Here is a 16,591-nt window from a genome sequence, read left to right on the forward strand (position 1 = left end):
GTGCGTTAATGGTTATCAGATGATCAGATAGCACACAAGGATAGACCGAGGGAGTGTTAGGGGCGGTCGTATTCCGAATTTTTAATATACTTCTTAAAAATTCATACCTCTTATAAAATTCTGTGTTCGGTATCTCCACTCACATATATACTAATGTATGCTTCGCTTTGCATGCAGCAAGTTTCTGTATTAGTGAAAAATCAATAAAGAAGCAGCAAAGTGGTAACTTTCTGGTAGCACTAGGGCGCATGCATGCATTAAAATGGTTGGGACTTTATCTTCCACGAGGATTAGCAATGAGAGAGTGGATTCATATGTGCACGTCGTTGATTTTTCTAATAATGGCAGCAGGTGAGTTGGTTTGCCATATTCTTTAGTGTACCAATTAGAGTTGTAGCTTGACGTTGATGGTGGTTGACCTTATTAGTGCTGTTTAGTCATTAAGCAAACAGGTTATAGTTTAAGATTATTTTTGGCGTATTCATTCGAAATGGAGATTGATTTTGGGTTCGTTGATACATTGAAGAAGATGATGTTTACCAATACTTTGAGCTTAAAATAAGCAAGTTTTATTCGAAATGGACTACCCCAAATCTGTTTAACTTAGGATTAACTATACGGATGGTCACTTATGTTTGTGTTTTGTCCACTTTTAGTCACCGATTTCAAAAAACATAAAATATGGTCAATTTCGTTTTTATTTTTGAACAAGAAACATTTCATGGGATATATTAAACATGATCAAACAAGGTTCTTTGAGAATCAACGTCTTCGTCAATACATATCCTCTTTAAGAATCTAATTAAAGTATATTAAATCAATCATTTAGAATAAGAATTATATTCAAATTAAAAATATTAATATATAGATTACAATGTCAAACTAAAAGCTGCAAAAACAATCCAACAGTCCAAGCACTTGCATTCAAGGTTTGATTGCTTAAAATATCTAGTAGAGGTTCTTTCATTTCAATCTTCTTTCTTGAGTCCCAACATATAATGCTTTCAAGATTCAATAATTTGTTCTTTTGTGGTAAGCTTGATAATGTGTATTGAAGAGATAAGTACAGAAACTCACTATAAATACTGCACTTATATCAGATACATACATCTGAAAACATTAAAAAAAAATCCTCTGCAAAGTAATCAAACCCCCAATCAGTAGAAATCATGGGTGTTTCACTTACAAATCTGAGGTTATTAGCAATCCCACCAGCCAAGATGTTTAAGGCTTGTATCCTTGATGGAGACAACCATTCCCAAGGTGTCCTCGGGCTTTTAAGAGTGTCAAGTACGTTCAAGGCAACGGTGAGCCTGGTAGCATCAAGAAGGTCACCTTTGGGGAAGGTTACACCATTGATATTGCTTCTTACTTTGAATCATATATATGCATATATAGTTAGTTATAAGGGAAAAAAGGGTAAAAGTTGTGTTCTGAACATGCAGGAAGCCAATTCAAGTACATGAAACAGAAGGTCGAAGCATTAGACGAAGAAAATTTTGCGTATACTTACAGTGTGATCGAAGGCGATGCGCTGATGGACAAGCTCGAGAAAATCACTTACGCGACGAAGCTAGAGGCCTCTCCAGATGGGGGATCCGTATGCAAGACTAGTAGTACATATATACCATTGGTGACTTTGAGCTCAAGGAAGAGGGAATCAAGGCCGGAAAAGAGAAGGCATTGGGAATGTTCAAGGCCATTGAAGCCTATCTCCAGGCAAATCCAGATGCCTACTGAAATGAACATCAAGCAGCTGGCCTGTTGCGCTTCAAGTTTTTAGTTTTGCAGTTTGAGGTTCATATGAACTCAGACTGCTAATAAAGTGTCTAATTTGTTTACTGAATCTTGTTGTGTAAGTTATCCATTGAGAATAAACAGATCATTATCTTTCATTTTGAAGATTATAAAGAATCCAAATATATAAACTTACTCAGCAATTATTGAGTGGAATTTTATTTATTGAATCGAACAAAATAGCTTGAAAGCAAAGTGACAATCAATAGTAAGTTGCAAAGAATAATCTAATAGTCCAAGCACTTGAAGTCAAGGTTTTGCTTGCTTAAAATATTAGTCTATTAGATTCTCCAATTTTTTCTTTTATGGATTACAATGATGCTTTCTCTGCTAAAGTAAAAAGTTCAATTAACATCCATTGATGGTTACAGTGTTAAAATCTCCCTTTCTAGTATCATCTGCAAAAATTGTCAATCAAATCTCCCTTTCTAGTTTGATCATTTCCAATTATGGGTATTTTCACTTACGAATATGAGGTTATTACAGCAATCCCACCAGCCAAGATGTTCAAAGCTTGTATCCTTGATGGACAAAACCTTATCCCGAATATCGTTCCTGATTAGGCTTTTAAGAGTGTCGAGTTCATCCAAGGCGATGGTGAGACCGGTACCATCAAGAAGATTACCTTTGCAGAAGGCCAGTTCATTTATACAAACTTCGAATCATTTATATGTATAATATGGTGGAATGATGTGTTTCTCAACATGTAGGGAGCCGGTTCGATTATATGGTGGAAGAGGTAGAAGCATTAGACAAAGATGAGCTTGTGTAGTGTTACAGTGTGATTGAAGGGGGTGGTCTGATGAAAAAACTGGAGAAGATCACTTACAAATCTGTGTTCGAGGCGTCACTGGACGGGGGATCTGTTTGTAAGATCAGGTGTAGGTATCACACCATCGGTGACTTTGAGATCACAGAAGAAGGAACCAAGGCTGGCAAAGAAAAAGCCTTGGAAATACTCAAGGCTGTTGAAGCTCATCTCCTGGAAAATCCTTACCATTATTGAACATATCCCAATATTAATGTAAATTGCATCCTTTGTCAATCATATAATTAGATGTTGAATGCATTTTAGTTTATTATAGTTGATCTTCAAAATGAAAGATAATGATCTATATATTTATTCTCAATGGATATCTCACGCAACAAGATTCTGTAAATAAATTGGACTCTTTATTAGCAGTCTGAGTTCATATGAACAGCAAACTGCAAAACTAAAAACTTGAAGGCAAACAGGCCAACTGCTTGATGTTCATTTCAATGGATGCCATCTTAATACTAGAATTTTCAGTAGGCATCAGGATTTTCCTGGAGATAGGCTTCGATGGCCTTGAACATTCCCAATGCCTTTTCTTTGCCGGCCTTGATTCCCTCTTCCTTGAGCTCAAAGCCACCAATGGTATAATATGTACTACTAGTCTTGCATACGGATCCCCCATCTGGAGAGGCCTCTAGCTTCGTCGCGTAAGTGATTTTCTCGAGCTTGTCCATCAACGCATCGCCCTTCGATCACACTGTAAGTATACGCAAAATTTTCTTCGTCTAATGCTTCGACCTTCTGTTTCATGTACTTGAATTGGCTTCCTGCATGTTCAGAACACATAACTTTTACCCTTTTTTCCCTTATAACTAACCATATATGCATGTATATGATTCAAATTATGAAGTTAGATAAATGATGTAACCTTCCCCAAAGGTGACCTTCTTGATGCTACCAGGCTCACCGTTGCCTTGAATGTACTCGACACTCTTAAAAGCCTGAGGAACAACCTTGGGAATGAGGTTGTCTCCATCAAGGATACAAGTCTTAAACATCTTGGCTGGTGGGATTGCTGTAATAACCTCAGATTTGTAAGTGAAAACACCCATGATTTCTACTGGATTGGGGGTTTGATTACTTTGCAGAGGATTTTTTTTAATGTTTTCAGATGTATGTATCTGATATAAGTGCAGTATTTATAGTGAGTTTCTGTACTTATCTCTTCAATACACATTATCAAGCTTACCACAAAAGAACAAATTATTGAATCTTGAAAGCAATATATGTTGGAACTCAAGAAAGAAGATTGGAATGAAAAGAACTCTAATAGTATAATATTTTAAGCAAACAAGAATGCAAGTGCTTGGACTGTTAGATTGTTCTTGCAGGCGCAGCTTTTAGTTCGACTTTGTAATCAATATATTATTCTAAGCTATTCGAATTTTTCGGACACATATGTGGTTGGCACATTTATAGATTAATTGAAATAAAATGTTATTAAAGTTAATTTTTATAAATCAGTTCATTTAAAATATCGAAATAATTTATATGTGTATTTTGTAATTCATGCGTTTATTAAGTAATTCAAAAGTTAATTAATATTTGATGATAATTGTATAACAATTATAAGGTACCAATTTTTTTGACAAATTATAAATCTAATTTTTAATCTTATTTAGAAGAAAAGGGAAGGGAGACTCTAAAAAAAAGAATGAGAGTGTTCTTAATGAGTCTAAAACCATGACCTAAGATATAAAGAACAAAGATGAACAACTTGATCAAATGATCAAAAATGCTAGTTGAGATACTAACCTTTTAATTAGGCTAGTGACAAAGTTTATGTTTTTCACCTATTATAGGAAAGTATATGACAGATTAGGGGTGAGCAAAACTCGATTCGAGTCTGTCGCAACCGACTCTTCAGGGGAAAGGTCGACTAGTTGCAACGATGGGGTTTTTTGAAATATTTTTGAAATGGTTCTAGGAAATGTTGGGAGTCGCCACCAACCATTTTAAGGTGTGATTAGAATACCATAAAAACCAGGTAACTTAATAAAACAATATATTTTTATCAAAATATTAAGTTTGGGGTTTGCAAAAACCACAAAACGGGTTCAAGAGTCAGTTAGGCGTGAGAAATAATTAGCACCCCCACAGCACCCAGAAATTAGAACCTAGTTGATTACCTTATATTTAAAATCGAAAATTTGGAGTTCGAAGTTTTATTTAATTTAGAAATCACTATGGATGTAAAGTTGAAAATGGTGCTCGTATATTAAAGCCAATATTCACCCCTTAGCATGAATGTGTGAGATAAATTATTGTGTCTAATAATTAGACATTGTCTCGAGATTTCAAAAATGAAGGGGTTTTTAAAAGGATGTCCATCTACTTTGGGAATTACCAACGGTCACCCCTTGAGCATAATGCGGAGGATACGACATTAACTCATCGGTAAATCAACATTGCCTTGTTATTTTAAATTTAAATGCAAGCGAACAACTTTTTATTATACTTAATTATGCTAGTTGAATTAATTAAGACTTTCCCTAACCTGAAGTGTCAAATTATATAATTTAAAGAACTTAAAGATCTAAACCTAGAAATAGATACTCTACTATTAATCGTATTTGATTTTAATTAATTATTGAATTGAATAATCAAGATGATCTCTTTAACATTTACAACTCAATTTTTTTTTCTAATTCAGTTTAATAGTTTTTACTTCACTGATTTGACTGTGCTTCTTGACTATATATATATATATATATATATATATCATGTTTCTTTGCTTTAAAGAACAAAGATTTGTCTTGACCCTAAGTGGGTTATGCTTAGGTTTTCATTTTTGATCTGTAGTTATATATATATATATATATAATATATATAAACTACACAGATAATTATTTAACTATAATTAAAAATTATTTTGACCACCGATATTTTAATTTGATCAAACAAATTATTTAACTATTTAAATGATTTAATCAAGTCACTGTTAACTTTTAACGATAGAAATAACGTAGCATTTAAAATTTAACCGAGATAATGATTATGCAATTAATTTTTTAGTGCAATTGTATATTTACTCTTTGTTACTTACCTAAAATGTCAATGCCCACAAAAATAATTCATTTGCGTAAAGTTCGAATCTGGTCTTCTTTCCCTTCTCTGTTATTATCAACTTCACTAACCCTTCAAAAAGAAATAAAAAAAAACCACCATTCACGCGAAAATTCTTGTTTTTTCAGCTTTTGAAGAAGAAGGGTTGAAATGGGGTCGAAGCCATCATCGCGAGGCTTAATCGCCCAACTAAACACTTTTCAAGACTCTCTTCTCTCTTCATCTGTGGTTAATCTTCTTCTCATGCTCCTCTCGAGGTAATTTACCTTTGAAATTTTCGCTTTCCCCCTTTTCTTGTTGGATGATTTGTTGATTGATAAATTATGTATCAATATTCTTGATTTTGAACTTTTAAATCAACATCCCAATGCCCCATTTTCTTAATTTTTCTCCATTCCTGCCAAAAATCATCTCTCAGATAAACATTAGGGTTAAAAAAACATTTCTTCACTGTTTTCGCTTTAACACTTGCTTGAAGTTCTTGATTTTATTTTTCATCTCAAGTCGTCTTGTTCAAGTCAGGGTCGAAGAAAGCTGTTAATATGGTTGCTTAGATCAAAGTTACCTAATTTGGTTAATCCTTTGAACTAGGAATGAAATTGAATGATCGGACCGAAAAATGGAACTATTCATAATCGGATTTAATTACATTTTGATTTCTTTCTGCAAACCAAATTGACAGGTTTATCCTCTATTGACTTTTTGCCTTGATCATCTCCATTTTAGAATTGCAAATTCTAATGCTTTCTTCTTTCTAAATTGTGCTTTACTTGATATGTTATAATCCTTCCAAAAATCAAGAATTTTTTTTTATAAAATACTGGGTAGAAGAACGTTTGAATATGTAACAAGGACCAAATATATAATTACACTAAAAAGTTAACCGAGGAGTCATTCTATGGTTAAATTTTAACTACCACGTTATTTCCACGGTTAAAAGTTATGGTTTGATTGAACTATTTAAATAGTTGGTAGACTTTTTGATCAAATTGAATGGCCACGTGTGTAATTTACCCTCACTAGAGAGAGAGAGAGAGAGAGAGAGAGAGAGACGTTGTAGCTTGAACCGTCATTGTCTTTTATATTGCCTTGTTTTCTGCTACTCACTAGGAGTTCGTATTTCTTTCATGCTTCCATTCCATGGCTATAATTCTGGTGCTAGCTGCTTCTTTTTTCAAAAAAAAAGTTACTCCTAATTTACAGTAACACTGAAGAGAGAGAGAAACAGAAAGGGGATGCAGATACCTGTTGTTTAGAATTTTCTATAGGTATAGATTCTTGTCTTTGCTGAATATTTTCCTCACTTTGTGTTTGCAATTTTTTTATCTTAATTGTTTTGACTTTGTTTCATTTATAGTAGTAAAGTGTACGCCTCCATTTGTAGGTTTCATTGTCCTTGACATAGGTTGAAAAACCTCTCTACTTGGTATTTGTGGACTAAATTCCAGCAGGTATCAGCTGATGGATCTGCACTTATACTTCCATAGTGTAAATGTTAACAATTTTTTATATTCCATTGCTGTCAATTTTACTTTTAGTACTTGAGCAACTATGACTCTCATGGAATCAATAAATTTTTTAAACAAGAAAGGGCTAGTATCGAATTATGGAGCATTAAAGTTCCAGCTATATTCAGTGACTGGACCATTGGGAATAGGCTTTAACCTACCCCTATTCGATTTCCCCACCGAATTGTTCAAGTTCAGTTTTAACCATACTTGAGTTTCTTTCAATTGGATTTGACTTTCAGTGTGAAGTTTGTGGGATAGTTAAAGAAGAAGGTGTGAATTTCATGGTTTTTGTTGGTGGGATCATCAAGAAGAAGAAGGGGGTTAACGGGAGGTAATGTGCCACGTCAGATAACACTTACGAGAGGTAACGTCATGGATCTTACTGAAAACAAATTAAAATTAATTTCTCATAACGATTGATGTAAGATGATCAAATCCAGTGATCATCACTTTTGTTACCCAATCAAACAGTTTTGGGGCTAACAAACCACACACCACTGACGCCTTATGAGTATGTAGTTTTAGGCATCGGGATTTGCGACGAGAACTCTTCAACAGCCTTGTAAACTTGGGCTCGGCTCTCGATCACCTTCTTCATTTCTTCTTCCGTTATCTCGCTGTCACCGACGGTGTGAAACTTGGTCGTTATCTTAATGATTGTTCCTCCATTCGGTGCTGGATCAAACTTGTTCTCATCGGAGATTTTCTCAAGTTTGTTGTTCAAAGCATCGCCTTCGATCACACAATCGCTGTACGACCTGCTCTCTTTGTCCAATTTATGAATCTTGTTTTTCACATAATTGAATCCAATGCCTGCATTTGTTATCAACCGAGACAAGTCATTGAATCAGACATTGGTACGTCGATATAAGACATCTATGACAAAATCCCAGGAAAAATGCATAATGACAAAGCCAAAACTAAATATTTGTATAAATGATCACTATGTTCTTTATTTTTTTTAGAATATTTTAACCCTTAACATTTCATTTTTATCAAAATAGACTTGTAGGATGAAAACTGTTAGTTGATTAATGATTAACACATATTGTTGATGTAAAATTTTTTACATGTATTTAATTGATGACGTGATATATGTCACATTATCACTTTGATAACGCGGTATGTATAATATCATTACTTTATTGACATGACATGTGTATTATCATCACTTTAGGTGACAAAACACATGATATATCAACTTTGGGTGATGTAGTACATGACAAATCACTTTAATTATGAGACGTGTCACGCTATTACTTTGGTGACGATCAAATTTAACGTCATCACTTTAATGACATGTCACATCCCACGTCATCACTTTGATGACGTTATACATTCCATGTCATTAGTTAAACATGTGAATTGCATCACATCAGTAACGTGTGTTGATCATTATTAAACTAATGATACTTTTATAAGGGAACAAAATGATCGTTTATATAAACGTTGGATACTAATTTTATCATTATGTAAGGAAATAAAAAAGGAAGAAAGTATGTACCATCAGCAAAGTTGATCTTCTTGATGGTACCGGGGCCACCATCTCCTTCAAGGACCTCAACGCTCTTGATTGCATGAGGGGCAACCTTGGGGAAAAGTGTGTCGTGATCAAGCACAAAGGACTTAAATGCCTTTTGTGGGGGAATTGGGGTATTACCTCCATTTCGTGTGTGAAAACACCCATTATGAATAATACAAAGATTAAACACAGAGAGAATGTGATGAAGAGTGAGTGTGCTTGAGGTGCGAGAATAAACGAGCAAACTGGGATGGCATTTACAGGCTCAAATTGAAGCTCTACTATTGGATTTCTTTAAGTTAAAAAAGAAAGCAAGAAAAAGTCAAGTCAAGAATGGCACACTGCTTAAAGAATTCCACAAAATGATGGCCGACTGCACAAAATTCCTCTATTGCTTACATGTTTGATGCGATTGCTGTTTGTTTATTAACGACAAATTGCTTACGGTATTTAATAAATTAGATATTCTAAATTTATATTTTTAGTATAAGCAGGGACGGAGTTATACATTAGCTCGGGTCACTACCCCAGTTTTTTATCATTAAAAATATATAAGGATAACTATCTATTTGGTCCTTCAATTTTTGGTTTATTTTGATTTTGTCTCTCCTATTTCTTATTGTTAACTATAGTTCGCCCCTTAACCTCAAGTTTTTGTTTATTTTGATTCTGCCCTTCTCATATTTTATTGTTAATTATACTTTACCCTCGGACTATAATCCTAGCTCCGTCCCTGAGTATAAGATAATTACAAAAAAATATATGTTCAAAACTTTATTAACTAATTGACAACGTATATATATATATTCTACAATAGCTTATTAAACCCAAAATTTTTTAGAAAATATTTTTTATCAATAAAGTCACTATATAATTCTAGATTAAAAAACTTAAGAAAAACAGGGAGAAAGTGGAAATTAGATAGGTTTTCCATGTGCGTACGACGTTTACTATTATTCTCTGCTTCTAGTCAATATTTTCTCAGGAAAAACACTGGTTTAAAGGCAGAATTAACGACTTTATTTAGTAGATTCTCAGCTTAACCCAAAATTTCTACCCACTTTCAATGACTTCTTTACAGGGTTAATTCCCTTTTCTATTTAATTCCTTTCCTCTTTATGTTTCATATTTCAAATTCACAATGACGATTTATCGCATAGTTAAAATAATGTGTTTTATTCTATTAGACTAACTATTAATTAATATTTACAATTTTTATTACAAAATTTAAATTAGTATAGTAATTCGGTTAAATAAAACTTAATTTTTAAAATAATTATATAAAACAGAATCCAATTACTTTTTTAAAAAAATAATTACATAGGCCTCAACCCTACATCTATAATTTTGAACCATTTTTTTATAAATATCCAAATCCGAGTTGATTGTCGGTAACATTTAGTTTGTCAAAGTAATAACTAGAAGTGAAAACAGAGACGGAGAAAATCAGGTAGGCTGGGTTTGGTTTGTTGATTTTGATACCCACTTTAAATATTTGCGTAAAGTATTCAAATGGTACCTCAACTATAGGATGTTGCTTTATTAAGTCTTTCAACTATTAAAAGTTACAAAGTGATCCTCTAACTATACAACATTGTTTTGTTAAGTCCTTCATCTATTAAAAGTTACAAAATGATCACCCAACTATTCATTATGTTCCAAACCCATTTTTTTCCGTTAAAAATTGGCAGTTGTCTAAACTGGACGGTAGCATGATGACTGAGATATGATAGACATTTGAGATTCTAGGATTATATTTTTACCATATCACAATTACCAGGTTACCGTTCAACTTAGAATACTGTCAATTTTTTAACGAAAAAATACGAATTTCGAACATAATGAATAGTTTGGTGATGATTTTGTAACTTTTTAATAGTCAAATGACTCAACAAAGCAACACTCAATAGCCAGTTAAAAATTCAAATTCCGATTATTTTAATATAATTAGTGTACGAACTCGTTCGAGGTATGGATAACACTACGGTGCGTAATTTTTGCTTTGATCTCATGATGTAATTGAAGTAGTGGGTGGGGGTGATTGTCACTCTGAAAATTTAAAATTATCATATTTTTTTATATATATATTTTATTTAAAATATGTTTTTTCATTCTCTAAAATTTTATAAGTTCAAGTTCTATCCTTGAAATTTTATAGGTTCAAGTTCGCCCCCAACATAAAATCTTACGTCGTCCTTGAATATATTTGATTATGCCTTGAATATATATTTGATTATGAGTTATATGATTTTACATTGGTGAACTCATAATAAAGTTTAATTGATCTATTGCTTCAAATGTTGTTTAGTAAATATGTTTAAAATTTGTTCGAAAGACTTTCAATCATTTGATAATTAATGTTCAAACACCTTTATAGTGTTCAGAAATAGATATTAATGGTGACTTCTTAGTGTATTATATCATGATATGTTTCTCATTTTATTATACTTCTTTTAGATATCTTATGATGCACATAAGGTCAAATGATGAACTAATGAACTTTTGATCATATGAGTTCAAGAGGATGAGAGAAAACTCCAAGAAACTAGTAATATTATGCAACTAGTTCTCAGAAATCACAAGGTAATATGGTAGTAATTTCTGGTAACGATTGATGTAAGATGATCAAACCCAGTGACCATCACTTTTATTACCCAATCAAACACAGTTTTGGGCTAACAAACCACACACAAAAACATTGAAATCACACCATGAAAGCACACCACTGACGCTATATGCGTATATAGTTCTAGGCATCAGGATTTGCGACGAGATACTGTTCGACAGCCCTGTAAACTTGGGCTCGGCTCTCCATCACCTTCTTCATTTCTTCTTCCGTGATCACGGCATCACCGACGCTGTGAAACTTGGTCGTTATCTTAATGATTGTTCCTCCATTCGGTGCCGGATCGAACTTGTTCTCTTCGGTGGTTTTCTCGATTTTTTCGCCCAAAGCATCGCCTTCGAACGCACTGTAGCTGGTAGACCTATTCTGTTTGTCCAGTGTATGAACCTTGTGTTTCACATAAGTTATTCCCATGCCTAAATTTTCCATCAACCGAAAAAAGTTCAGACACGAATACGAAGATATACGACATAAACGATGTCGACACGCATTTATATCAGTTGAAATTCGAGGGAAAAGGGGGAAGAAAGGAAGTACCATCAGCAAAATTGATCTTCTTGATAGTTCCAGGGCCACCATCTCCTTCAAGGACTTCAACGCTCTTGATTGCATGAGGGACAACCTTGGGGGGGTGTCATAATCAAGCACAAAGCACTTAAATGCCCTATCTGGGGGGATTGGGGTATTAACCTCCATCTCGTGTGTGAAAACACCCATTATGAACGATAAACAAAGATTAAAACAAAGATTAAAACAAAGAGAATGTGATGAACTGAGAGTGAGTTTGAGGTGTGGGAAGAAAGGAGGGACTGGGATGGTATTTATAGGCTCGAATCGAAGCTTAACTGTTGAATTTCTTTCAATAAAAACAAAGATGAGTGTTGAATCAGCAAGAAATAGTCAAGAATGGCATACAGCATAAAGAATTCCATAAAATAATGGCCGATTTGTCGTTTGAAGCACAAAATTCATCTATGGCTTACATGTGATGCGGTTGCTATTTATTTATTAATGACAAATCACTTACGGAATATCAATTCTTGGATGAAGCCAAACTTTAATTTATGAATGTCTCAACAAGTTTCTTCTAAGCTTGAAGTTTTTGTCAATAATAAAATCATCCGTATTGGTAATATATATTTAAATAAGAAATTAAAATTAAAGACTTGTCTATCTAGAAGGCAAATATCTTAATTAAAGTGGTTGTTTGCGGTTTGTAAATATATAGGATAAACTTGTCCAAAAAATATATGTATAGGATAAAGTATATCATGACCATTTAATTAGGGGATTTTAATATTTATCGGATTATTTAATTATTTAAGTAATGTTAATTAAGTTAATTTAGTTAATATTTAATGAAACAGATGACGTGACAAATAATAAATTTAGTATAATTATAAATTTGAGTTTTGTTATTTATATATTTCATTATTGTAGTCCTAAAATTAGTTTAATTTAAAAGTATTTAATCAAATAATAATGACAAGTGTTATTATCTTATTTGAAGAAAAATAAATTAAAAGAAAGATCAAAGGAGATTAAACTTGGGAGCTTGAGGGTAAGGTGGGGGCACCCTCACCACTAGGCCAAATGTCGCCAAAATGTCACGTTAGGCTTATTGGAAGACAACTTATGCATATCTTATAATATAGTTAATGGCCAAAAATGGTCAAATAAGGACTCAAAAATGGGTTAATTGGGGAGTATACGAGTACTAAAACTACTATAGTAAATTTAATAATTTGTTTATAGTTAAATATATTTTATATTAAATTATAGTTAGTGTCAGTGGTGAATTCACTCTTCGATTAGGGTTGGACCCGTTGTTACTTGAAATTCGAATTTTCGTCAATTTATTATTTATTTTATTAATTTTGCTCACCTTAAAATTTTATCAGTATCTACCTATACAAAAATTTTATGTTATTCATACATGTGGATCCACCCTAATTTTTTTTGAATTCGCCACTGATTAATGCAAGATTTAAAATAAAAATATATTTTATATTTTATATTTTTAAATAAAGCTTAAATTACATCGTTCCTCACTGTACTTCGCTCTCTCTCCTATTTTACTCACCGAACTTTCAATTTTTTTAATTTGCTCATTGAACTTTATAGATTGAATCATTTTACACACTCTCCCGTTTTCTCTCTAACATGGCATTTTTTATTATTATTTAATATAAAACAATTAAAAAACAAAATAAAAACTGAATGTGGTTGGATGCTATCGTCAGGCACCATTGACCGTTGTAAATTGTGGTCGTTTAGACCCAAAATGGGACAGGTCGTTTCGCCTTGATGTCATGAGTTCGAATCCGACCTCTATTTTGTCAGAAGTTGCTTCGAAGTCCACAAATTTGAGATTGAAAGTGAGGAAACCAAAACGTTTCAGTCCAAATTCACGGGTTTTTGGGACATTTTTCGATGAAACAAACACCAGATCCAGACTCAGGGGGTCGAGACGAACCAACCCATCCTATTTTGGGACCGATCAACCACCATCTACGGCGGTCGAAGGTGGCCGGAATGAAAATAGCGTGGTGGTCGACGGAGAGAAAATGGAGAAGAGAATGAAAAAGGGTAAATTACACCATGAGTAATTAGGAAAAATGATAAATTACACCATGAGTCATTAAACTTTACTCTATCTCATATTTTACTCACCAAAATGATGTCGTTTTATAGTATATTTGAGTTTTTCAAAACGGCGTCGTTTTGATTTATGTGTCACGTCATAACACCGTTAAAAAGTTAACGGCAGAGTGAGCAAAATGATTCAAATGTAAAGTTCAATGAGCAAATTAGAAAAAATGGAAAGTTCAATGAGCAAAATAGAAGATAGAATAAAGTAGAGTGAGAACGATGTAGTTTACCCTTAAATAAATTTAACATTTTTTCGTTTTCTCCCTTTATAATTCAATGATTATAATATATTACATTAAATATTAATTTAACGAACCCTAAATTCATCAGCACAACTCAAATCACAAGATAAATTTCTAATTTGAATTTTATTTCTTTGTCTTCAAAAGGATTTTTGAGAATTATATCCCATCCATCTATGTTGATTTTAATCATGCTAATATTATAACTAAAATAACACAATTTAAACTAAACAATTAATAAAAAAATTAACTAAAATACAAATGAAATATATATTTTTTAATAAAAATAAAAATTATGAATTAAATTAAAAATAATCAATATAATAATTTTTATATATAATTATAAAATAACTATAAAAATATCAAATTTAATTTTAAAATATAAAAATCATAAATTAATGTTTATTTTAAATTCTACATTAACTATAATTATATATATATATATATATATATATTTGAATTATAAATAAATTATTAGATTTATTTCAATAATTTTTATTATTTTTTTCAATTTATATATATATAACTCTTTTTAGCTTTATATATATTAATTTTACATAGATTTAGGACCGTTCAGATTAACTATTTGTTTTATTTTCTTAGTAAATATCTTCTCATTTTTTACTTTTAATCTAATCCATTAATCTTCACTCATTCATCTATCTTCTCATTTCTTACCTATTGTAATCCATAAGTCAAATGACCATCCAGCTCAGTTGGTAGAGCACAAGGTTCTTAACCTTGAGGTCGTGGGATCGAGTCCTACGGAGGGCATTTTATAATTTGGAGGTCTCTAATGGAAGCTGCTCTCAACCTGGTGTTGGGGGTAGCCTACTATCTTACCTCCCCTTACCCCATATATATGGGAAAAAGGGACAGCCATATTTCATTGTATTATTAAAAATATTTTTTTATTTGAATTAAAATTAAAATTAAATTGATATAATATGAATATTAAAGATCAAATACATAATTATATCAATTTTATTAATTGATATGTTAACTCTTTCGTTAAATATTAACTATAAATAATTTTGTTAACCTTATTTAATAATTAAATGGTATAATTAATAGTCTTTCGGCTTAACCCAGATTTCTCTTCACTTTCAATGACTTTTTCTACCGGGGTTTATTCCTTTTTGATAATTAATTCCTTTCCCTTTTCTTCCACCTGTCGAATTCACACCGACGGTTGATCACATAGTTAAAGAAAGACTGGTGAAGCTGAAATTATTAGTATTTTAATATTAGAATTTCAATTCTAAATCTATTTTAAAAAATTATTTCAATTTGCTGTGTTAATATTTAGGGTAAACTACATATTTAATATATCAACTACCGTTTTTGTTTTGTTTTGTTTTGGTCACCCACTATTGTATTCTTCAAAAAATTGTTGCTATTCTTTGAAGTCCCGAGTTTGAGCACTAGGAATGTCAGAGGTGTAAGCGTTCAATGTCAAATGGTTGAGAGTTATCTTTGAGTAGATATTACTTTATAATTACCACAAATTAATCGGGGGAAATTACCATAGTAATCGGAATGAATATCAACATCTCTAATCTTGAACCAAAATGTACTAAAATCATAAAATTCCATTAATCTTTTACGTTTCTCAAAATTTTTAACAATCAGAGTCGTGGTAAACAGGTCTATAAGAGCGTCCACATATGTGATTTTGACTACATCAAGTATCCATTAGTTGGCTCCTCTCTTTATTAGGTTTTGCATGCCTTGCCACGAGATACTCTTCGACGGCCTTGAAAACTCGGGCTCGGCTCTCGATCACCTTCTTCATTTCGTCTTCCGTCATCTCGGTGTCACCGACGGTGTGAAACTTGGTCGTTATCTTAACGATTGTTCCTCCATTGGGTGCTGGTTCGAACTTGTTCTCATCAGTGATTTTCTCGAGTTTGTTGCTCAAAATATCACCTTCAATCACACTGTGACCGTACGACCTGTTCTCTTTGTCCAGTGTATGAACCTTGAGCTTCACATAAGTTAATCCCATGCCCGCATTTGTTATCAACCAAGAAAGTCATTGAATCAGACATGAATACGTAGATATACGATAAAAACTATGTCGACACATATTTGTATCCGTTAAAATTCGAGGAAAAAAGGGGGAAGAAAGTGAGTACCATCAGCAAAGCTGATCTTCTTGATAATTCCAGGGCCACCATCGCCTTCAAGGATATCAACACTCTTGATAGTATGAGGGACAACCTTGGGGAAAATGATGTCATAATCAAGCACAAAGGATTTAAATGCCTTTTGTGGGGGGGGAATTGGGGTATTAACCTCCATTTCGTGTGTGAAAACACCCATTATGAATGATAATACAAAGATTAAACACAAAGA

General features: G+C 32.6%; 5 pseudogenes; 2 read left to right on the top strand and 3 right to left on the bottom strand.

The window, feature by feature from the left end:
• Positions 1-1,211: 1,211 nt before the first annotated feature.
• On the top strand, positions 1,212-1,740 carry LOC120152549 (annotated as a pseudogene).
• A 464-nt stretch (positions 1,741-2,204) lies between these two features.
• LOC120152538 lies at positions 2,205-2,806 on the top strand (annotated as a pseudogene).
• Positions 2,807-3,007: 201 nt separating this feature from the next.
• LOC120152537 lies at positions 3,008-3,708 on the bottom strand (annotated as a pseudogene).
• A 3,973-nt stretch (positions 3,709-7,681) lies between these two features.
• On the bottom strand, positions 7,682-8,878 carry LOC120152533 (annotated as a pseudogene).
• Positions 8,879-11,324: 2,446 nt separating this feature from the next.
• On the bottom strand, positions 11,325-12,145 carry LOC120152529 (annotated as a pseudogene).
• Between the last annotated feature and the right edge of the window lie 4,446 nt (positions 12,146-16,591).

Source organism: Hibiscus syriacus, unplaced genomic scaffold (genome assembly GCF_006381635.1).
Source record: "Hibiscus syriacus cultivar Baekdansim isolate YM2019G1 unplaced genomic scaffold, ASM638163v2 tig00111092_pilon, whole genome shotgun sequence".
Classification (NCBI taxonomy): domain Eukaryota; kingdom Viridiplantae; phylum Streptophyta; class Magnoliopsida; order Malvales; family Malvaceae; genus Hibiscus; species Hibiscus syriacus.